This window comes from Protopterus annectens, chromosome 2.part0, assembly GCF_019279795.1.
Source record: "Protopterus annectens isolate FY-2018-M chromosome 2.part0, PAN1.0, whole genome shotgun sequence".
Classification (NCBI taxonomy): domain Eukaryota; kingdom Metazoa; phylum Chordata; order Ceratodontiformes; family Protopteridae; genus Protopterus; species Protopterus annectens.
The window spans coordinates 981,879,068-981,902,148 of NC_056728.1; the positions used below are offsets into that span (position 1 = coordinate 981,879,068).

The window sequence follows — 23,081 nt, forward strand, 5'->3', positions numbered from 1 at the left end:
CTTTTTTTGGATAAGAGTGAAGTCTGTAGGGTTTGCAGTGGGGGTTATGAAATATCTTAGAAACAGTAAAAACAATAAAAACCATATCTCAACACCAAAAATAAAAAAACTCACTCATTTTAATCCAAATACAAATAACAACCAGATCTCACCAGCAGAAATAAAAAACTCAGTGTGTTTAACCCATTGATCTCAAATACTCAAGTTGTACTCCTTGGAGCTGACTGTATCTTAGAAACACCATGAATTAATTTCCCTCTTTAATCATATTGTTTGAGTATCTTTGAAGCAAAAAAGCAAACAGTACCGCCTCTGACTAGGGCTTATGCTACTGTTACATTGTTCAGATGATATGCTTTGTACATAACCAAATGTTTACTGGTGATATAAAGTCTGAAATCTGGATCTAAAGCTGAATCTAACATTTCACCCCTTACCTCCTCAACAAAAGTCTGAGTATATACCCAAGCATATCACCTCAACACTGTAGCAGTGACCCTAGACATAGTATCTTCACAATCATACATACATTCTCTTCAAAGTAGTTTTAGATACCTAAGAAAGGGTAGAAATAGTTTGGTTTGAAAAAAGAGCTTTTTTCTGTAGGAAGAGTGGAAGTCAATTCCCTCATATGACAAAGGACACATTTCCACATATGCCTAGTAATTCAGAATGCTGAAAGCTTAGATAGAAGAAGAATAAACATTCTGTTACCTTTATAATCCAACATTTTGTATTATTTATCACTAGGTGAAAGGGTTGGTATATTAAGGAGCAGCATCTTCCTAGCATAGACACAGTTGAAATCAAGACCACCACTGAATCAGACTTAAGATGTGGAAAAAAGAAATTTATTAGCCTGAGGTACCTTGTAGAGATTTTGCTTTTTTTTAGGACTGATTTCTGGAACTCATGGCTTGAAGTCTCTCCATCTCCTTTGGTTCCCAGGATCTCTTCAAGTGATTACAGGCAATACCACAGGATGAGTTCAGGCAGCATTTTACACATCCTGCAGTGCTGGCGGTATAGGAGAAATGGGTGTGGAATGCAGTATATCCATTTGTACATATATCGCTTCAGTTTATTTGGATTTGTTTACCGAGGTAGTGCTCTGATCTCAGTGGACCATTTGCAGGCACAGCCAGGGTGAATAGAATCACATAAGAAATGAACACAATATATTTTACACATACAAGGATATGCCAAAAAACATATACATATTTACAGATGCCAAGGGTATGCTTACAACATTTAGTTCAAGAAGCAGTTTACAATGTTCCAAGATGGCTGCACACAAATCAGCAGCTTAATTTCAGCTTTCCCAGTGTGAAAACAGAAACTGAGAGACAACAGCCAGTGATATTGTAAATATGAGTAAAATGTGGTTACTGGCTAGTAAATGTACTGCCTGGATGCCAGCAAAAAAGAAGTTCAGAGAGCCTGAAAGAAAATCAATCCCAAAAGGTGAGGAGAAAACACTGGCTGGGAAGAACCTGCAGCTTTTCATCAAAAATAAGTTCCAGCTTTGATGTAAAACATGACTTCTAGTAATCTAGTGGAAAAACTAAGTCAAATGTGCACAGAACTGATTAAGATAAATGAAACACTGAAGGAGTATATCAACTCAAATAACAAAACACTGGAAAAATGGAAGACGCTTTAAACAGATATTCAGATGAGCTGATAGAACTGAAAAACTCAGAGGGGTGACATGAAGAAAAGGCTGGCTGAGTTTGAGACTGCTCATGAAGACATGTTTCAAAAACTGGTAGAATTAGAGGACAGTGCATGTAAGGAAAACCCAAGTTTTTCTCCTGTCCTGGGGAAGGTGGATTAAACAGACTGTTAATTTCATGAATGCACACATAAGCAACTGGACTGATATTCCACAGCAGGAGATGTAAATAAAAAGCACATATCATGTATGCTCCAAACTTGGCCATGAAAAAGCAGCCAAGACCATTAATAGTAAAGGCATAATCCTACCAGCAGAAAGAGTTGTTTCTGACAAAATTGTGGCAGAAGAACAAAGTGCTAAAAGATGGAGACAATAGTGTTTGTGGAAAATTGTTATTCACTGTATACCAGGCAGAAGAGGAGTAAATGTATTCCAGCAGTCAGGGAATGTCAAGAAGCAGATGTCAGATTTATGCTGCTGTATCCGGCTATCTTCAGAATGTTTTTTCCTGGAGGGTCAAAGTCATTTTTGATCCAGTCCATGCTAAATAGGAAATACAAAGGTTTGTCCAAAAAAAGTGAGCTATCATCAGAAGTGGATTCTGCTTCATATTCTTCTGACAGTAAAGCTCATAGAGAGACTGTGCCAGTGAAACCTTTTCCAGTGTTCCAAAGGAAAATGGTTGAGAGAGAGAGAAAAAAAAGCACATAAGTTGTCTAGAAGAACCAGCAGTACGTTGGGAAAGAACCAGTGAGATTACAAAGCATTTTTTACATTTTTGAAATATGACAGAACAAGAAAACATGGAAATAATGGGCTTTTATGACTTTCTGAAACTTGTAGGGGACTCCAAAACATATACCCTGTTTCATGTCAATAAAGTTTGCAGAACATTAAGGAGAGGGGAAGAAAAAGAAGAGTTAACTGTAAATAAAAGAAATTTTGTTCTTAACAGTATTTTATAATACACGACATATACTGCATACTATAAATCTTTTTCAGTTATTTTGTTTGTAATAGAGATGCTAAAGTAAACAAGTGCCCCTGTTTTTTTCCTTTCTTCAGTTTTAATAAATGTAGGCACTGTAATGTGAAAAGAGAACAAAGCCTAGATAAAAGATTTGAGTAAAATGCTTTTTCTTTTGCATAGAGGATTGCCTTGATGTAATAAGTTTTAAGGTGACGCAAGTAAATAAAAGAACACTGAATATAATGGAAAGCTTTCCTCCAGCAAATGTTCACAGTGCAACATGAGACACTTGTAATGGAAGCCAACTGTGTATCTGGTTCTTATGTTTCTATGGAGACAAGCTGTAAAGACATTCTTTCAGTCGCTAGCAGATAAATTTCTGAAAGCATTTAAGTAGCTTTGTATATCTGGGAGAGGATTAAAGATGAGACAGAAACAGTCTCACTCAGGGTAAGTAGAAGCACAGGCTGTTCCATGCAGTTTGACTTGAATATCCTTCATTACAGGTTAATTCATGCCTGTGAGTGTGGCTGTCAGTCTGGGGAAATTGTTCTTATTAGGAGGGTTCAACTTCAATATTTTAATATATACATATTTCTGTGTGTTTGTATTAAGTTACTAGGCTCTTAGGGTGTGTTTTTCTTTTTGTTTGAGGGTTTTCATTAAAACAAAAAGTGTTGTTAGATGTGACATAGGTTTAAATGGATATGACAAGAAACCACTATGTAAAAGATCAACCTGCCAAACAGTGTATGTATGTAACACAAAAGCTAAATCTCTACATTTAAAAAACACTGTTACACGTGACCAGTGGGAATAATAACTTCTTATCACAATGACATCCATCTCCATATTATCTTTAAATGTGAATGGTATCACAGATATATACAAAAAAAAAATAAACTATATTTAAAAATGCAGTGTGCAAATACCTATGCTACAAGGAGACGCGTTTGGAAAGAAATGAGCATGTGAATTTGCTAAAGAAAAGATTTCTCGATGGCTATTCAGCAGAATACCTGGGACAAAGGAAAAGGGGTGAGTACTTATATTAATTGCGAGAGGAGCTCCAATAATGAGAGAAGGGAGAAAAGATTATAATGGCAGATTTGTGCTACCCGGTTACTGGCAAGTAATGAGGATTACACTGGCACGTGTTTATATTACACCTAAAACTGCTACAATGGAGCTTAAGAAAATTCCGGGAGAAATTAGCTTTCAGCAAGTAATATTACTTATAGGCAAGACTGGAATTTGATTTGCAACAGTGAGGATGTATCAGGGGGCCTTGAAGGGAAAATATAACACAAGAAAGAGGGTAGATGTTTGAAGATGTTATGAAAATATTTCATATGGAAGATGTGAATTCAGTAGTACAAAGAGAATTTACATATTATTGCTCAAAGTACAAAAACTGGAGAGAAATTATATTTCACAGGAGCATGTGCATTTAATTTAAAATTTTGATATGCATCCAGTAACTCTTTCAGATCACACAACAGTAACGACTAAAATCAAAATGCAAGGTAATGAAATAAAAATGAGGCACTGGTGCTTCCCCACCTGTCTTTTAAATAGTGATGAATTTAAAGGAACAATCCCAGTGTTTATAATTAGGGGCGAGTTAAGCTGACAGAAGTCACACCCACTTCGACACGTCACTTTTATCCCTACCCACAGTGTCATTTTACTTTTAAATATCCTGTAAACCCACAGTTCCTTCCAGTCTTGTTTCAGCTCCCAGGATAAACTAATCTTTGAATTTGTGGTCCTGTCCGACTTGCATTGGATTAGGGAGCTATGCCCCCAACTCCTGGCTCATATTTAAATTTATTTTATTTTTATTTATTTTATTTTACATTTGTTGACTGGGCTAGTCTGGCTGGATACATGTCCATTTTCAGCAGAGGCCCGAGGAGAAAAGCTCCACTATATACTGGTACATTACATAAAATACATTACTATAAGATACAACTTATAAGGATTAAAGAACTAATTGAATGTAGGATATTAACAATACAGAATCATTTTTACAGAAATGTACAGTTCTTAAATTACATCATTTTTACAGAAAATGTATAATACTTAAAATACTAAATACTATGTAAATTTTAACTGTGTTAAAATAAAAAAAGCTGTGCCAGGGAAAAGGGACATCAGTGTATACTAATTTTTACATCAGTCATGCTTTTACAGATGTACAAGCAGCCCACTTGTAAAAAATAGTGCATTTGTCTAGTATTCAGAAATAAGCACATGTCAAACTAGAAGCTGAAAAAGGAACAGAAGGGTGTGTCTGCTAATGCTCCAACCTTCTGTCACATACTTGCTTTCTATGGAATTACTAGCAGGTCAAAAAGTCATTACACCAGGCAAGCATTCAAAAAGTCAGAATACAGTAAAACATGAAAGAAAAATAAATATGGTTTCCACTATTCTTTGCCTGAATCAGGTGCTTTCTATAGGTAGAAGCCATGTTATAAAATTGTTGTAGATGGCCAGGATTCATAATCACCACAGAATAAAATATGAAATGAATGAAACAAAAAACTCTGTTTATTAATGTTTTAAAAGCCTTGCGTTTCTGATGTGCTTTCTAGAGTAGCAGCAGCAGTCGGGTCATGAAATGCCTGAAAGGCTACTTTTCTCAATGGGTGAAATGCACAGATTAAACAAATGAATGGCTCACAGGGAGAGTTGTCAGTGCAACTGGAATTTGAGATGGAATTTGGCTAACACCTTTGAAACTTACTTCAGCACCCCCCCCCCCCACACACACACACACACACACCCTGCTCAGCCAAAGGTGAGCATGCTCAGAAAGGCAAACCTGAAATGTAAACAAAGGCTGAATCAAAACAAAAAATCCCCAGGACTGTCCCTTTAAGAAATGTGTGGTAGAAATTATTTGGCTGTTATTAGGGAAGACCATTTTTTCTGAAAATATAGCTAGGGAGTGGGGAAAAAAGGAAAGTGGAGTTTAAAAATAGGGTGAATATAAAAGAAAAATGTATATGGTTAAGGAGTAACAAGAATTATTTAAAGGGACTGACAGATGTTAAAGTTCTCAGAATAGGGGAATCTCACAGAAAAATAAGCGCATTTGCAGAGTGCTAAAGAGAAAATAAGGGTCTGCGTCAATAATATGCCCGAGTTTAGAAAGATTGCTGTTAATCATGTTTTTGATATTAACTCTAGAGCACAAAAGCTTTTAGCACAACGGTTCAGTCAACTGAAAGAAAGGGCTGTTGCCAAGCTTAGACAAGGTGACCAACGGTCCCAGTTTTTCCAGGACAGTCCCAGTTTGGAAGTCTCTGTCCTGAAATCCCAAACATTGTCTTTGGGACACAGAAATGTCCCAGTTTAGACCGCTCAGTCTGAATGGTGAATTGGCTTCCCAGGGTGGCCAGTTCCCCTGCTTTGCCATCCTAAGCAGCTCTGGGGACTTTGTGATTTTTTTGGGGAATGCCATTGGATATGGGGTCAGGTCGGATGCCTTCGCCCTGGCAGGAGCCATCCAGGCGCTGTCACCATCAGTCACTCCCTCAAGGACTTCTGTCGTGGGGGGGTGCTGCTTGACCCCACTCACCCAGGCAGGAGCTCTCCAGGCCCTACACCCATCTGCCTGGTGCTCCCATACTGACTTCTGTCAGGGCCAAACCATACAGTCCTCCCCTTTGACTTGGCCAAGAGACCTTCCACGGCTGTGCCCCCCATGTCAGGGGACTCTGCCTGCATGTCTCTTGCAGGCTGTCAAATTGTGCCAGATCACTCATGCCCTCGGACCTTCTCAGGGGAGCTTCCGTCCAGTCTTTTTTGCTCTTCCAGAACTCCCCTCGGCTGCTGAGTGGCAGATCCGCTCTCATGAAGGCTTCAGAGTCCCCCTGCTTTCCCATCCAGAGCAGCTCTGGGAACTTTGAGATTTTTCAAGGATGCTGTCTGTTATGGGGTGGAGTTGGATGTCTTCACCCTGGCAGGAGCTCAACAGGCCCCTCTGCTATCCACCCTGGCACTTCCTCAAGGACCTCCATCATGGGGAACTCTGCCTGACCCCACTCACCCAGGCAGGAGCTCTCCAGGCCCCACCACTGTCTGCCAGTCACTCCCTTAAGGACTTCCATCATGGAGGGGGGGGGTGTGCCTGACCCTGCTCACACAGGCAAGAGCTCTCCAGGCCCGACTGCTGTCTGCCCTAGCACTCACTTAAGGACTTCTGTTGTGAGGAGCTCTGCCTGACCCCCCCCCCCTACCCAGGCAGGAGCTGGCCCAGCCCTGCCACTGTCTGCCTGTCCCCCCTTCCAGACTTCTGTCCCAGATGGGGCATGGTCCATTCCTCCTCACCCAAGTGAGAGCTGTCCTGTACTAGTCACTTTCTACCTCTCTCTCTCCCTTCCAGACTTCCATTGGGATTGACCCCCTCTGGGGTTCCACTTCTACCCAGGAGAGAGAGCTCTTTTCCAGGGTTACATATCTCCTAACTGCTGCCAAATCATACAGTGTCATGAGTGCTCTTGGAGCTGCTCAGGAGATCTTCCCAGCCTCATGGAACTCTGCTTGGTCACAAAGCCTCAGACAGTCCCTCAGCTAGACTTCCATGACACTGGTTCTCCACTTGACTTTCCCCCCATCTCTGCACTTTTTATGGCACACCTCACTCTCTCACCCCCATGGTGCCAGGCACCGATGAATGTACATTACTTCAAGCCTCCTGGCATGTGGCCTCTTGCCTCCTGGGTAATGCTGCTATTCACAGAGTGACATCCCCACAGTGCCTGGTGAAGGACGGGAAGTCAACCTGCCTGCCTCGGTGGGAGATGACATGGCTGCCCTATCGCCACTCTCATGGGGGCTGGGAGAATGGGATTGCAGACCTGGCTTCCCCGGGTGGCCCTCAAGTGTCCCAGTTTAGGTCCTGTAACAAAATGGTCACTTTGAGCTTGGGGTGCCTATAACAATTAAGATAACCAGAAATCCTGTAGAGGTATTAGAAATATTTTAGAAATTTTTTGAAAATCTGTATATGGAAATGTGGAAATCATGAAAGATTACAAATGGAAATATTTATGGAAGGTTAGAGGTAGGCGAGGCTCAATTACTAATAGTTTGGATAGGAAGCTAGGAAGCTATGAGGGAAGAAAGTGACAAAAAGATCTGGAAAGTTTTAACACTATTTTAGGAGGAGGAGAAACGCCAACATCCTGGAAGTAAGTGATGGTGACTGTAAATCTTAAAGATGGTAAAAACATATCAGATCAAGCTTCATGTAGACCAGTTTTGTTTCTAAACCATGATTATAAAATGTTCATCTCTAATGGCTAAAAGAATGGCAAAGGTGATGCCAAAACTGATAGATGTGGTTTTGTGGAGGGAAGGCAAACATTTGAAAACATTAATTGAGCGATGATGATCCACATGGAAGCAAGGTGTGAGAGAACACCACTGTAGTTAGTGGGTCTTGGTGCAGAGAAAACATTTGACAGAGTAAGCTAGGATTTTATGAGTAGGACAGTGGAAGCATTTGTATTGCGTGTAAAATTATAAGGTTGATTAGGAAGACATATGAGGGAATTGGAGGCAAAAAAATAAAGTGGCAGGGGATTCCTGTCTGAGTTCTGTTTAGCATAGGAATCAGGCAGAGGTGTCCTCTTTCATTTTTTATCTTAACCAATAGAACATGTCTCTTGTGATCAGACAGCCAAGGCATTTTGTTTCAGAATGTTTTTGGTCCCAAGAAAGGATGGTCCTTGAAGACCAGTTCTGGATTTGTCTCTCCTCCAAGGTACCTACCTTCAAGATGCTCACCTTACAGCATCTCTTACCTCTTATCCCTCACCAACCTTTTATGGCATCCCTGGATCTGAAAGATGCTTACCTTCACATCCCCATTCACCCCAACCTCAGGAAATTCCTACATTTCTCAGTGGGATCTTTACGTTTTCAGTTTTCTGTATTGCCATTTGGGCTCTCTCCAGCTTCAAGAATATTCAAAAAAATGTCTGGCCCCGGTTATTGCCCATTGGAGAATGCAGGGCATTCTAATCTACCCCTATCTAGGTGACCTGTTAATCCTGCACCAGGAGTTCCACTCCCTATCCCATCATCTACACATGGTGTACAGGATCTTAGAGGACCTAGGTTTCACAGTGAATCAACAAAAATCCCAAATGACACCAAGTGAAGACTTTGTTTTCTTGGAATGCAGAATAAGGATGTACATGCCAGCCTTCATCCCGCGCCAGAAGGTGGAAACCCTCACCCACTACTTTAGTCACTACTTCCTCTCCCAGCCATCTCAGCCAGGGATTTTCTGAGGGTCCTGGGCCACATAGCCTCCTTGATTTCCATGCTTCCCTTTGCCAGGCTGCATTTGAGGAAATTACAGTAGGTCTTGAGGAATTTGTGAAACCAACATACCCATCCTCTGGATGTTACACTCCCTCTTTTTCCATGCTTGAAAAAGGAACTGTTATGGTGGATTTCATCCATCAACCTCAGTCGGGGGGTACCCCTGCAGATCCTTCCTCCTACACAACACCTCTACACAGATGCATCAGATCTGGGTTGGGGAGCTATTCTGGAAAGCAACAACAGCCAGAATAAAGTTCAGGGGGCATGGTCCACCCAGAGACAAAGGGACCAGGTCAGTCTCAAAGAACTGAGGGCTCTTCTCTTGGCAGTACAGGCCTTCCAACAGATTCTCCTGCCAGGCACCATGAAAGGTAATCACAGATAATATGACTGTTCTGTAGTAAGTTAACAAGCAGGGAGGGGCAAGGTCCTATCCACTCTGTGCCTTGACAATTCAAATTTGGTCCCTAGCGGTGAAACTACACATACACCTGCAAGCTGTATACATTCCCCAGAAGAGAATGTGATGGCAGACACCCTCAGCTGAATGACATCAACCTCTCACGAATGGATGCTTCACAGGGAAGGTGTTTTTGGATCTTATTCTCACAGGTGGGGTATTCCACAGGCAGATGTTTGCCTCCTCCCAGAACAGACAGATGCCTCTGTTTTGCACAAGAACTCCACATCCACAGGCTTAGAAGATGGATGCCTTCTCCTTTTCATGGGCGGGGATATTTCTTTATCCCCTTAAACACTGATGCAAAAAGTCCTTCTGAAGATTCAGAGGGACAAACCAAAAATCCTGCTGGTAACCCCCTTTTGGCTAAGAGAGCATTGTTTTCCCCTCCTATTTCTATTAGCCAAGGGCAATCACCACAGGTTACCCCACCAATTCAGCCTACTCACACAAGACAGGGGATCCCCCATCCACCCTCAGGTGCTCAACCTAAAACTGACTGTATGGGTGATAGAATTTTGATCCTTTTTAGACACCTGTATTCAGAGGATGTACTCAATGTCTTGCAGGAGGCCAGGGAATTTAGTACTAGGAGAAATTACTTATCTAAATGGAAAATTTTCTCCAGGTGGGGTCTCAAGATCAAACAGGACCCATTTCTTGCTCTAGTACCTATGATCCTTTCTTATTTTTGTGAGCTGCTACATTCAAGACTGACGTACTCTTATGTAAAAGTGCATTTGTCGGCCATTTCCTCTCGTCTTCCTTTGGTACCTCCTCTGGCATCCAGGCTAGAAGTAAAACTCTTCTTAAAAGGGGTCCTCCATATCAAACATCCTCATAAGCCTATTCCTGTATCTTGGGATCTTAATTTTGTGTTAGAAAAACTAACATTACCTCCCTTTGAGCCAGCCCATTCAGCATCTCTTAAACTGTGTACTTGGAAAACAGTTTTGCTGCTGGCCCTTACCTCTTGTCAGGAGGGTCTCTGAAATCCAAGCCCTTATGTCCACTCCTCCTCATATTATCTTCCATAGATAGAGGGTCTACCTCAGGACCAATTCTTCCTTCATGCCTAAGGTAGTTAATGAGCTCTCCTTGAATCAGACCATTAACCTACCTATTTTTTCCCTCAACCTCAGAACTGCTCAAAAAGGACTTTGCATTCCCTGGATGCTCATAGACAACTGAGGTATTATCTGGACAAGACCAAATCCTGTATAAAGTCTTTTGTCTTCTTTCACCCTAGGGCCATGGGGAAGGCAGTGTCATTTGCCTCATGGATTTCTAAGACTATTTCTTTCATGGAAAAGAATTGAACTCCAATGTGAGAGCTCATTCTATTAGAGCAGCTGCCTCTTTATCAGCTTTTTTCAGGGGCATTGACTACACTTCCATTCTGGAAGCAGCCACTTGGTCTTCTGTACATACTTCCAGCAAACATTACAAGCTAGACTTGATTTCTAGAGCCAGGTCTGGGTTTATCAGGTCAATTTTGCAGGACCTCATCGACTCTGTCTCCCACCCTACCTCCCAGGCTCCTCCCTAAAGCTTTGTTACTCTCCCTACTGTTATGAATACTGAAACATGAGAATAGAAGGACATAGAATAGTTGTTTAAGAACTTACCATAACCATAGATGTCCTTCTCTTCCATGTCGCAGTATTCATTCCCCCTTTCCTACCCCCTTTTTCCTTTCTTCCTTTGGGTTTTTTTTTTTTTGGTTCTTTGCATTCCAAAAAAGGGTGTAAGAGCTGCAAAATAGCTCTACAGTTGGAATGCTTCCTTGACTGGTAGTATGTCTGGGTCTGGAAAGCTTCCTTTCTCCTAGAGTCCTAGGAGTACTACTGTATACAGTAGTTGGTTCTGAGTTGGGTACGTGCATGCAGCAGTCGGTACTGAGTTGGGCACATGGATGCAGCAGTCATTTCTGAGTTGGGTACGTGCAGACATCACATATATATAGCCGATGTTGTTTTATGGCTCTGACATGGAACCTCACACGTACCACTTATCCAAAGACTTTGGTATACTGGCTGGAAGTCTGGTGCTGCAGGCAGCAACCTCCTTACTGTTATTAATACTACAACATGGAAGAGAAGGACATCTATGGTTATGGTAAGTTCTTACACAGATATTTTTCTCAATTACCTCTTTCTTCCCCATCATACCTCCACTATTTGCTTTCTACTTGAGGAAAAATTCTCTGGAGTCTACTTGGGGTATAAAAATATGTATGTAAACATTTGCAAGTAAGATACCATTGCATATTTGGGAGACTTGCATATATCCTCCCATTGTTTCTTTGTGAATTGCTTATCCAGTCTCACTTCCCAATCCTTTCTAACCTCCTCTTGATAGATTCTTATAGTTATCGTGCGGTATTTTATATGCTCTACTAATTATTCCTTTTTTAATGGCAGCTTCTGTTCTAGATGCTACTAAAAACTCATTTAGGACCCCTATATTTCTTTTTGTCTATACTCTGATATCAATCCTTGATAGGGAAGACAATCTCTAACCGTCAGTCCAAATAAATTCTTGGCGTCTTCCCATTCTGTCATCTTTCCATCTCTAGTTATTTGCTCCCAGTACCTTGTTTTCTCCAGTAAATTCCAGCCCCCTCTTGCCTGTTGTCTAATGGCAGAATCTCCTTTCTCCATTCCTGTGTTCTTAGAATACTTTCTGCTACTTTATGGATATAATATTCTGTATGATTATTGTTGTTCTCCTTAAAGGTCTGCATCCAAATTCCCAGTCTCTCCTTGTCTCTTGAGTTTCCCCACTGTTTATCATCATATCTTTCCACTTTGAATTATAGTTTTCTACTTGTGCTATGTATAAGTGCCTTAACTGTGTATCTCTGAAATACCCCTTTCAATTTGGGTAATCCCAATCTGCCCTATTCTACTGGAAGAATCAGTTTATCCCACTTGACTCTTGCGGTCTTCCCCTCCCAGATAGTCTTTCAACTCTTTATTAATTCTATCCACAACTTCTCCTCTGGTTGATAAAAATATGCCTAACCTGTGTTTAAGACTAAAGGAACTAAAAACATTTTAACTGCTTGTATCTTACTGTCCATATCCCTATAACAAAGCTTCCATTTTCTCAGTTTTTTTAGTATCTTTTGTTTAGTCTCTTCCCACATATTTTTAGCTGCCACACCAGAATCATTTTTAATCCATACTCGTAAATGCTTCATTTTATCAAGTCCCCACAAATATGGGTATTGCTGAACCAATTCATGTGTGGGTACATAATATGTACCACTATTGCCTTTGTTTTAGCTTCATTAATTTTGCATCCCAAAAAGATTTGAAACTGTTTCAAAATGTTCCAGAACACTGCAATGTCTCTTTCTGGTTTTGTCTGGTATAAGATAATATCATCTGCAAATAGAAACAGCTGTTCTTGACTACCATGCCAATTATATCCTTGAATTTTTGAGTCCCTTATTTTCTTTGCCAATAGTTCTAAATGTTATACAGATAACAAAGTGAAAGAAGACACTGGTTCCTCTGCTCAAGCAGAAATTAGCAGAGAGGACCCCACCCACTTTAATTTTCGCCCTGTTCATAAAGTCCCATTTTACTTTGTCAAATGTTTTCTCTGCATCAAGACCCACCAACAACAGTGGTATTTTCTTATATTCTGCTTCTGGATACTCAGTGTTCTGTTAATGTTTTCAAATGTTTGTCTCCCCTCTACAAAACCACACTAACCCATATCTATTGATTCTGGCATTACTTTTGCCATTCTTTTAGACATTTTAGACATGAACACTTTTATAATTGTGGTTTAGTATTGAAATGGGCCTGTATGAAGCTGGATCTGATGGACCTTTACCCTGTTTAGGTATTACAGCTACCACTTCCTTCTTCCTAGCTTCCAAACGTCCACAGGAATACCATCTATTCCTGGGAACTTTCCTATAGATTGCTTATGCATCACAATTTTTATCTCATCTCCTCCTATCCTAACCATTAATAATTTATCCTCATCTACATTGGTATCTTTAATTCTTCAACAAAACAGTGTAAGAAACTTCTCTGTGTGGAAGATTTTCAGTCAATATATTTCTAGTTAATCACTGTATATTAATCAGATCAGACAATAGTAGTATAAGTAGCGAACGTAAACTCATTTTAAGTCAAAACAAAACAAAAAGTAATAATAGAAAATATATAATTGTACAGCATTACTAAGTATTCGAAAGTAATCCAAGCAAGGCAGGCAGTCTGTTTCCAGTTGAAAATCCTTTATTAAATACACAGACAAGCGATCCAAGTAAAACAAAAATAGAGTAATAATTTCCTCACAAGCTTTCTAAATATATATATACTTTTTATCAGGCATGGGAGTGGTTTAATGTGCTGTAAAACAAAGTGTTATTGGTACACATGTTAAATTCACATCTCTTCCCCCATCAGTGTGACATTCGAGCTGGTCCTGCCCTACTTAGTAGCTGTCATAATAATATATTTATTTTATTATTTTTATTTTACATTTGTTGACCGGGATGGTCCGAATGGATACATGTCCATTTTCAGCTGAGACCCGGGGAGAAAAGCTCCAACATAGTCACAATTACAGATTGTTACATATAGTAAAGCATATGAGAGGGGAAAAAAAATCAATTTACATACTGCTACAATACATCCTAGCTATAGCAACCACAAAATACGAAAGTTCTCATACAGATTTTTAAAACATGCTAGCTTAAAAATAAGACAATTATAGACTTTGAGTTTAGATGCTATACATTGTTCTTGTTTGGGGTTACAGGTCCCTTCCCTAGGTTGTCCATTTAGAAAAGATTTAAGGGCTTCCGTTTATGGTCAGAAATAAGTCAAGGAAATAGAGTTAGATCATTTGAGAATAAAAGGTTAAAGTTTTTGAACTTGGATAATCCAGAGGAAAAGTATGATTTTGGATTAATGAAGAGGAACTAATCTGGGTTAGAGCATTGGCAAAGCCAATGTGACTTAAAATGGAGTTTTAGACTCTTCTTGAATTGGACTAAGGAAGGTAGTAAGAGTAAGGTTGGAGGGGAGGGAGTTCCATATATATTTTTGCAATGGCGTTGGCAAACAGAGTATCACCCCCTGAGTTATAGGATTTGATTGTTTGGACAAGCAGCCTGTTTGATGAATGAAGACGGCTTAGATTGGTGTAAGGAATTATTATATTTTTCAGTGCAGGGGTGTTATCGGGTTGTTTGAGAATTTTAAATGCTTCTATGAGTTGGTTCAGCTGGAGAAGGTTTGGTAGTTCTATCCAGCAAAGTTTTTTTTAGGTTAAAGCAGTGGTGTGTTCTATAGGGCATGCTAGTTGCAAATCTGGCAATATGATTATAACAACATGAGAGTTTGTTTAGGTCAGATTTGTTAAGGTTAGTAAGCAAGGGAAAGGCATATAGAAGGGTAGAGAGAAGATGTGAGTGGGCAGTGGTCGCTTTGGCCATTGGAGTTAGGAAGGATTTTATCCTGTACAATGACCAGAGTTTCTTGTTAACGGATTTAATGGTTTGGTTGATATGCATATCGAATCTAAGTTTATTGTCAATGGTAACTCCTAATAGTTTTGTATAGGAGTCTGGGGAGATGATAGTGCTATTGTTAGATTGTATGGTAAAGGATGTAGGAGAGGGTTTATGGGTTGGGTAGAAGAGTAGTAGTTTGGTTTTGTTTGGGTTTAAGATCAGGTGACGATCAGATAGCCAATTTTCCACTATAGTAAAAGTGATCTGGGTTGTAGATAGTGGGTTAACTGGAGAGGTATCGGAACATACTAGTGTAGAGTCATCTGCATATTGAATGCAGGTGGCATCGGGGATGACTGTATGGAGCTCATTAATAAAGACTGAAAAGAGAAGAGGTCCTAATATGGAGCCTTGAGGAACTCTTATGGTATTTGGTAAAAGGCAAGAGAGTTTATTCTGCCACAGTACTGCTTGTTGCCTACCAGAGAGGTAGGCATGAAAACAGTTGAGAGCTTGGTTGTCTAGGTACAGGGTTTTCAGAGTGTGGAGAAGTAGCTGGTGGTTAACCATATCAAAGGCTTTGGACAGGTCCAGAAAGAGAGCTGAGGATATTTTTTTGTTATTCCGATTATGGTTAATTATATTGGTAAAAGAGAGGAGGGCAGTGGATGCACTGTGGTGGGGTCTAAATCCATGTTGTGAGTTGGTCAGTAGTTTATTCTGGATGAGATAGTATATAAGTTGTTTGTGCACACACTTTTCCATGATTTTGGCAAGTGGTGACAATATGGCTATTGGCCTATAGTTTGATAGTTCTGTGGATGAGCTACCTTTATGGAGTGGTATAACAGGCTATTTTCCAAATTGAGGGGATTGTGGCCTCTGTTACTGTTCGATTAATTAGGATCGAGATGGGGTAAGATCTGCAGAAAGGGTAGTTGGCTTTAGCTTCTTCAATAAGGATCAGATAAAGGATGTGGAGACAGGTTGGAGGTTAAAGGAGAGTAGTGTCTTGGGTATAGAATCTGTTATTGAGGAGCAGGTAGTAGATAGTTGGTTGGCTAAGGACTGAATAGTCTTGGTAAAGAAAGTATTAAAGATATTTGCTGCTACTTGTGGGCTTTTATCACATAATGTTCCTGGGGTAGGAGTGGAGGATTTACCTGGATGGAGAAGATTATTTAAACCCGCCCAGAACTTTTGAGGGTTGTTTTGATGTTTATGTTGTAGATGGAAGTAATAGTTTTTTTTGTCAAGTGTGATGGCTTTTTTAGTCTCGTTTCTTAGCTGTTGGAATTTAATACGATCTAGTGGTGACTTGGTAGTATGCCATTTTGCCCATGCTTTGTTTCTAAGTGTAATTTTAGATTTGGAGTCTTTTGTTAGCCAAGGTGCTATTTGTGTTTTAATTTTGATTGACCGTTTTGGAGTATGAGAATCAAGTATGGTAAGAAATGTGGCATTAAAATATGTTACTGCCTCATCTAGGGGAAGGTACTTTAGATTTGAACATTTACAGGATTTGAGTTCCGTTTGAAATTTTGTGGGGTCAAAATTTTTCTTGTTTCTGACAGACCTGTAAATGGGCAATTGAGAGCTGACTGTTTTGTCTTTCCTTATGTATGTGATGAAGTGATAACTAAGGTCATTGAGAAGAGGCCCAGACATGTACATATGGGGATGACTGTTAATGAGTATCCAATCTGGGATACTCTCTTTTTGGTTAGAATTACCTATTCTGGTGGAGGAGGATATGGTCTGTGAGAATTCATGGAGGTTTATATGGATGGGGTTGGAGTCTGAAGAGCATAGGTTCCAGTCAATATTAACATCGCCCAGAACAATAGTTTCTTGAGGGTAGTTGTTAGATATCCAATTAAGAGTGTTCTCCAGTGTGTCAGAGTTGTTCCCAGGGGGGATGTAGATCCCAATTAGATTTACGCTTTATTGTTTGTTTAGTTGTAGTTTTAGAGCTAATATTTCAGCATTGGAGATCTGGGGTGGTTGACTGGGATTAACTATGATGTTAAGTGTGCTTTTATATAGCACGGCTATCCCACCTCCCTTTTTCTTTGTATGATTAGCCCTGAGTATATTATACCCAGGTGGTAAGATCTCATTATCTTTGGTTGATGGCTTAAGCCAGGTTTCTGTTAGACACATTATATCAGGGAGGTAAGTTGCTAAAAGGGCATGTAGGTTATGTACCTTGTTGTTTAGGTGGCAAATTAGGAGGGAGTTAGATGACCTGAGAGAAAATGGTGGGCTAGTAGAGTTTGGGGTTGAGGATGGGCCTGGGTTAGGATGGATGTCTCTGTCTTTAGTTATATTTTTTTCTTAGGTAATCTAATAATCTCATGAGTTTAAATAATAGTTTTTTACCATATTTGGATTTAGGGTACTTTTGCTTTGATTTATTAAGAATACAGGTTATTAGGTTTTGTTGTTTTAGAGGCCGGATAGTAAGTGGTGTGTTCAGCAATAAGTGGAGATAAGGGGGTACAGGTTTGATATTTAGGGTAGTGGAAACCTGAGTATTGCTGATCTTCATAACTAGTTAGGTGGTATAGTGTAATTATAAGGGGTAGACTGAGAGGTATGATTTTGAGTGTTGCCTTTAAAATAGTGGGTGGGATGGTATTCATTGCCTTAGGGTGATGGTAAATTGCCTTAGAGGGATGTTAATGGTTAATTTGGAAAGTGGTGGAAGGGGGTGGGAGATGATAGGGAAGTGGCTTTGTATGGCTAGAAAAGAGGTGGGGGTGTGGCTTTATAGCTATAAATGTAGCACTACCGGGGGCAGGTGGGATATGGGGGCAGTGTGGTATGCGGAGTGAGCCCGAGCGGAGCAGGGCTAAACCTGCACCAAACTTTCCAAGGGCCAATGAATAAAGTAAGTGTTTATAGGAACCTTTTATTCTACAATATAGTTCACCAAGCATAAAACTATTCCCTCTCTCTATTGTTAAGGTAAACTAAGATTTCTGCTAGAGTTATCTAGGGGAGTTGATTTAATTGGCTGGTATTAGGTGGTTTACTGCCGTGCTTTGAACCCAGTACGCTTGCTTTAAATGTAATATATTTAAGATTTATTTGTACTTTACAGTAGGTAAATATTGACCTTGGCCGTTTTTTATATTTGTAGTGGGACTGTTGAATAGAGCTTGTCCGTACATTCGTACTAAGTATAGTGACCTTCTTTAAAGCACATAACCCTTTTGTACTTTAAATAAAATTATATAATGATGTAGTACCTCTTATTTAACCAAATTATTAAGTAGATTAGTAAGTCTGTGATTTTATCCAAGACAATGTACTACATGGCTGGAAATATATCAACCTTAGTTCATTTGGCAATCAAAAATATATATAAATATATACATATACATTTTGCATGTAAAAATCAACTTTTATTTTCATAACCTATTGTTAACAAAGATCGCATTCGTCCTTCTAGACTTCTTCAGGTCTGTGTACAAGAACCCTAAAAACCTATATAATTGTATAATTAGATAGTATTGTTATTACACATCATTTTGAATAAAGTGGAAAAAAGAACCAGAAAAAATTAAAAATAAGAAAAAAATGTATGTATGATGATGGAAACAAAATATACACTTAAATTTCAACTGAATTAAAAGGGTATTTAAAACCAATTTGTAGAATAAAATAAAATAAAATACAATTAGTCGTAAACAATGTGGCAATTTTCTAAGTTCCAGTGCACTTTTAATTGAACAGTAGTAGTTTAGTCCAGGCTTCCTAAAAGAGTTCAGCTTTAATTGCCACGAGTTCATGTTTCTCCAGAATATTCGGGATGTTCTCCTTCAAGATCACCCATGTATATGCGATTCAGGATCTGGAACTTAAAACCTGTGTGTCTTTTATGAAGAGAAAGGTGTTTGGCTAGTGCATTATTTTTACATCCAGAGCGGATTTCTGAGAGATGACATGAAATCCTACGCCTGAGTTTATTTACAGTCTTGCCCACATAGAATGCATCACATTCATTGCACTGTGCCCTGTAAATTATTTTTTAGTGTTACAGTCACCCCCTGCACTGGTTTTAATGATGATCTTTAAATAAGGGCAATAAAAACTATCACCTTGCTGTATAAATATACAAAATGTACAATTAGTTTCACATCTTTTAGTGCTTTTCGCACATGGTCTAGGTTTAAATTAAATGAAACTTCTAATGTTCCTGGCCTTCCTATAAACAAATGATGTGGCTTCACTTAAGATGTTAATCAGAAAAGGGTTTCCTGTGACAATATCCCAGTTTTCTTCAATAATTTTTTTGATACTGTGATAATCCAAGGTGTATGTCAGGATGCAGCTATTTTTGCATTTGTTATTCTCTGTGGAATTACTTTACATTTTTCTACTGGGGAGGTTGAGTGAAGGTGCTTCAGTCCTTTTCAGTTCTATAATGGGTTCCAGGATGTTTTTTAACATCTGACTTTCATAGCCTCTCACTAGAAAATCATTCTCTAAGTTGTTCAGGCTTCTCAAAAATGGTTCCATGTCTGTGGTAATTCGAGCTAATCTATAGCCTTGGGGCTTCACTACATTATACTTGGTTTTTGTAGGATGTAGACTTTTACTGTGGAGTAATAAGTTAACCCTTGTTGGTTTTCTGAATAGATCAGTGGTGATTCTGTTATTGTTGGTGTCCTTGGAAATCTGCATATCTAAGAAAGGGTTGAAGTACAGCTATGGGAAGAGGTAAACTTCAGGAAGGGGGTTGTTTAATTGAGGTAAGTGATAAAATCTCCAAGCTGCAAGGTGTCACCTTCCCACACAATAAAGACATCATCAATAAAACGTAAATAGCATGTGATATGCTGCATGTAATCTGTGTTGTTTAACACAACGTCCTCCTCCCATTTGCCCAGGGCTATGTATGCTGGGAACCATGGCAGCCCCCATTGCAATACCAGTTTTTTGTTTGTAGTGTTTGCCATTGAAAGTAAAGAAATTGAAGTCCAGTACAAGATTAATGAGCTTGCTTAACGTTTGCAGTTGTGCCTGTGTACCCTGATTATGTTTCTTAAAAGACTCCATAGCTGCTGTTATACAGTAATTGTGAGGGAGCACTGTGTACAAGGATTCCACATCAATAGTTACCAAAATACTGTCAGCTTCCACTGTAATGTTTTTTTATTTTCTTCAAAAAATCCATTGAATCTCTTATGTATGACTTATTCTTTTCTGCTAGAGGTTTCAGCAAGTAATCAAAGTAAATGGCTGTGGCTTCAGTAAGGGAACCTCCACTTGCTACCACCAGTCTATAAGGTAAGGTGGGTCTTCTCTGTTCTTGTGTGGCTTTGGTATTCCAAAAAAGTAAGGTAAACGTGGGCATGGGCTCCATAAATAATTATAAAGATTTTCAGTGATATGTTTTTCTTCCCATAATGTGGTGAGTTTAGTGTTCCATAAATCATATGCTATTTTTATATCATCCATGGTAAATAACTCATAAAATCTGTTATCCTCCAGCATGTTCTCTATTGTTTGGTTGTAACTAGTGGTATCAGTCACAAGTATACCTCCTCCCTTGTCTGCCTTCATTACACGCCTGGATTTATCATTGCCTAGCTCAAGCAATGCTTTTCGTTCTCCCTGTGTTAAGTTATAACGTTTTTTCTTAGGAGGTTTTTTAAGCAGTTTCGTGATATCCATCTCACATTTCTCTTCGAAAGCAGGTAGTGTTTGATGTAGTGGTGGACGATAGCTGCTAGGCCTTTTTATAGTTTCATCAATAAGCTTATTTTCAGTGTCATTACTTTTGCCATGAAACTGTACCCTTAAGTTGAGCTTCCTCACAAACATTTTAAGGTCTATCAGTACCTGAGCAACCTCACTCCTGCAGCTTGGTACAAAAGTAAGTCCTTTGGACAACACACTTTTTTCCTCTTCAGTCAGTGCTTTAACAGAGTGGTTCCAGATAAGTGGAGCACCTGTTATTGTGGTACCTGTTGTTGTTGTTATTGTGGCTGGTTCCTCCGTCTGAGCCTGGGACCTAGGTTGTAGTCGGGGTTCCAGTCGGGATTGCCCAGGTATTGTATTTCCCTCACCCCTATCCACTGTTTGGTTCTCCTGTCTCCCTGGGAGTTCTTGGATAGAGTATGAGACCTCTGGAATTCCTCCTCTGCTTTCTGGAATCTCGGTGGGTTGTAGTAGTATTCCTCGCTGTGGCTGTGGTATGGGGAGACCTGGTAAGAGGGACAAGCTCTGGTTGTGGTCGTCAGTGGTTGTGGTCATCATTCTTGTTCTGGTACTGGTGCTGGCTTTGGTATTGGTGTAGTGGTTGATGTCTGTGCTGTCGATATTGGTCTTCCTGAAGAAACTGGTCTCTGTGAAGGTGCTGCTGCTCCTGGTAGCTGGATTGTCTGTGGTCCCGGTTGCCCTGGTAGTCCTGTAATTTGTCCTGTAGAACTCTCTGTCAGTTTTGGTTGCCGCTGTGGCTTATGTTCCTGTCCTGGTCCTTCTGTGATGTCAAAGGCTTCTGCGGAGTGTTGATAGCCAGAGGGTATTGGGATTGTGGGGAATGATATGTTGGATGGGCATTCTCCTGGTGGTCCTATATTGTGCCCCTGTCTGGTTTTGCGTGAGGATCTCCCCTGGGAAAATCCCGTTGAGGTCTGCTGGCATGGTTATACTTTCCCTTATATCGCCTGTAATATGCCTTCTGGCACGGTTATACTTTCCCTTATATCCCCTGTAATAACTAAAACCTTGTATGTTGTTGGTTCTCCTGTTGTTGTTGTTATTATTGTACCTCCTAGTAAGTATCCCAGGATCATCTTTGTCCGGTTTATCTTGTTTCATTTTATTAATCTATCTTTCTTTATTGGACTGCTCATATCCTTTCACTCTTTCTTTAAGCAGCTCAAATTTAGCATCTAGGTTATTGTGGTTCTCATTTTCCAATGTTGTTTTTAAAGATGTGATGTCAGCCTTTGTAGCTTCCTGCACCCTAAGGTTGTTCCTTACTAGCAGACTAATAAGTTTGTAGCTGGCATCCTCTAAAATATCTTCCCATTCCTTAGAAAGTGAATCATCCATACTTTTCCACATTGGTCTTTTGTTCAGTCTAAGTCCCCGGGGTAGTCTCTTCTTATCTATGCTTTGTTGTAAATAAATGTGTTCCCAGTAGAGACCCTGCACGCGTTTCAGTTGCTTTTCTAGTTTAGAAAACGTCTCTGAATTCATATTTTCTGGGCCCATTCTTCCCTGTCCATTTTCTGTATCCGTTTGAATCTGATCTGCTTCTGTATCATTCCAGATAGATACTGTTAGTAAATATTTTAGCCTGTCATTATCCATGTCTTAAAATGCTGGAATTCCACACCAATTTGGGGATCCTTTGACGGAACAAAAACCTTGGTCTCAGAAACCAAAGTACCAACAAAAAACAAGTAATCTCCGTGGTATCCCCGAAGTCTCAAAACAACCCACTAAAGTGTAGTGGGTCCAAAGAAAATATGAATTCAGAGACCTTTTCTAAACTAGAAAAGCAACTGAAATGCATGCAGGGTCTCTACTAGGAACACATTTATTTACAACAAAGCATAGATGAGAAGAGACTACCCCGGGGACTTAGATTGAACAAAAGACCAATGTGGAAAAGTATGGATGATTCACTTTCTAAGGAATGGGAAGATATTTTAGAGGATGCCAGATACACACTTATTTGTCTGCTAGTAAGGAACAACCTTAGTGTGCAGGAATCTACAGAGGCTGACATCACATCTTTAAAAACAACATTGGAAAATGAGAAATCCCTCAGAGCCACACGTTCCAGGGATCTAAACCTTATCATCACAATGAACAAAACATGCTGGCGGGATAGGTTCCTGACCCAGAGACTCCCCATACTCTGAAATAGACTGCCCATACATGTCAAGCAGAGCGCCTCATTGGCCGTCTTCAAAAGGAACCTTGATGATTGGATGGGAGATAGGAAATTCACCCCAGGGATCATGTCAGTCGCCCTGCTAGACAGGGGCCCAGAGAAGTAAATATTGTGGGAAAAATTTTCCAGGGAATTTTTATGGCTAGGCTTGCATAGGCCTTAGGGCCGATAGCCTAGTACCAACCTATGAGAACAACAATAACCTAGATGCTAAATTTG

The 23,081-nt window shown here is 39.8% G+C and overlaps 1 protein-coding gene across 1 annotated transcript in view; it reads left to right on the forward strand.

Moving 5' to 3' along the window:
* Positions 1 to 23,081, forward strand: part of SCARB2 (scavenger receptor class B member 2) — a 1,439,240-nt gene that overhangs the window by 725,393 nt on the left and 690,766 nt on the right. The gene's annotated exons all lie outside the window — the stretch shown is intronic.